Here is a 1,802-nt window from a genome sequence, read left to right on the forward strand (position 1 = left end):
TGTGTGTGTGTGTGTGTGTGTGTGTGTGTGTTCAGAATGCTCTGATGGCGTTACTGATATGGAGGATCGCTACCAAATCCATGGTCTTGTACTCTACTCACTCTACAATATGTACTGACACCACCACACTGATGCCAGTTTATGGCTGTTCACGCTAAACTGACTGCAACACGCCAGCAGCAAGGAGTCAAGTCAGCCATGTGGAAACATTTTCATGTGGGCGACAACAACAAAGCCAGATGCCAACTATGTTGAACAATCACTGTGTAGTGCCACATCTGGACCTAATGTTTTTCACCAGGACAATTGGAATTTATTGCAGCATGGCCTTCCGGTGAACCACGTTTGGAGGAACTAAAGGTGGTACCTGATTGGCTGTGATGTATATATACATATATATATATATATATATATATATATATATATATATATATACATATATATATATATATATATATATATATATGAACTTTTCTTTATTACAAAAGTGCAATGCAAAGTATCTGAACTTTAAATACAAAAAAAAATGTTAACCTGAGTAAATAGAATAGTTCAGGTCAAATCAAAAGAAAAAAATGCCACAATATATCATATGAAACATTTAAATGGTGGAAATAAAATAGTGGAAATAAATATTGTCAGATAGTCGGTGGTGCAGTGGTTAGCGCTGCCGCCTCACAGCAAGAAGGTCGTGGGTTTGATTCCGGGGCCTGGCCCTGGGACCTTTCTGTGTGGAGTTTGCATGTTCTCCCTGTGTCTGCATGGGTTCTCTCCGGGTTCTCCGGCTTCCTCCCACACTCCAAAAACATGCATGTGAGGTCAATTGAACGTTCTAAATTGTCCGTAGGTGTGCATGTGAGTGTGAATGGTTGTTTGTCTCTATGTGGCCCTGCGATGAACTGGCGACTTGTCCAGGGTGTCACCCTGCCTTCGCCCTAAGACAGCTGGGATAGGCTCCAGCAGACCCCCGTGACCCTGAATAGGAATAAGCGGGTATAGAAGATGAATGAATGAATGAAATATTGTCAGATGAAATAAAAAATGTATAGCTTTTCATACAAGCAATTTATTAGGATTATTATCATTAGGCTATTATTATTATTCTTTGACTGTCAGTCTGCCTGCCTTCATTGGATTCATCATGGCTTAATTGTTACCTTAGTTAGCTGTGTTAGCCCCTACAGCAGACCTGGGCAAAGTACGGCCCGCGGGCCACATCTGGCCCGCTTTGTGTCCCTTTCCAGCCCGCGTGAGGCAGTCATAAATTACGCGATCTGCCGGTCGATCGCGAAGGTAGTTTGCCTGCATCGCATGGAGAGACAGAGTCGCGAAGATACTTCCGCAGGTCCGCGGGACTTCGGCGCTATTTCCCACCATAACTCCTCTTCGTGTTGTCTGCACAAGCAAGTTTTTGGCAAGTTTGCAAACTGTAACCAAAAGTGTGACGTGACCAGTATCGCTTGTCGCGCGGTACGTGTTCAGGTGCAGGCTGAAGGCAGATGGGGCGGGGTCCTACAAGGGGGGTCTGCTGCTGCGGTGTCATGTCATTGCAAATTGCGCATTGTTGTCGTTGCTGTGGTGTACATTTTGGCAGCCCTAGGGGGCCCCCCTAGGGGCCGGGGCCCCAAGCAACTCCCTGGCTTGCCTGTCCGCAAGCGCCGCCCCTGCTGCTGTGCTTAGAGCATGAAATAAGAAAAGCACAGATTAATACAGAAAGTGTGAGAGTAGTTTTTTTCATATTGAAAAAGCATATGATATGTTATGGAAAGAAGGGCTGCTAATGAAACTTTTTAAAATGGGGG

The 1,802-nt window shown here is 44.8% G+C and overlaps 1 long non-coding RNA gene across 1 annotated transcript; it reads left to right on the forward strand.

Moving 5' to 3' along the window:
- The first annotated feature begins 569 nt into the window (after positions 1 to 569).
- Positions 570 to 1,271, forward strand: LOC142882487 (uncharacterized). The gene is made up of 2 exons (XR_012925798.1): positions 570 to 645; positions 1,030 to 1,271. It is a non-coding gene; the product is annotated as an uncharacterized LOC142882487 (long non-coding RNA).
- The last annotated feature ends 531 nt before the right edge of the window (positions 1,272 to 1,802 follow it).

This window comes from Nelusetta ayraudi, unplaced genomic scaffold (genome assembly GCF_046127955.1).
Source record: "Nelusetta ayraudi isolate G7.1 ecotype Tasmania unplaced genomic scaffold, CSIRO-AGI_Nayr_v1 ptg000294l, whole genome shotgun sequence".
Classification (NCBI taxonomy): domain Eukaryota; kingdom Metazoa; phylum Chordata; class Actinopteri; order Tetraodontiformes; family Monacanthidae; genus Nelusetta; species Nelusetta ayraudi.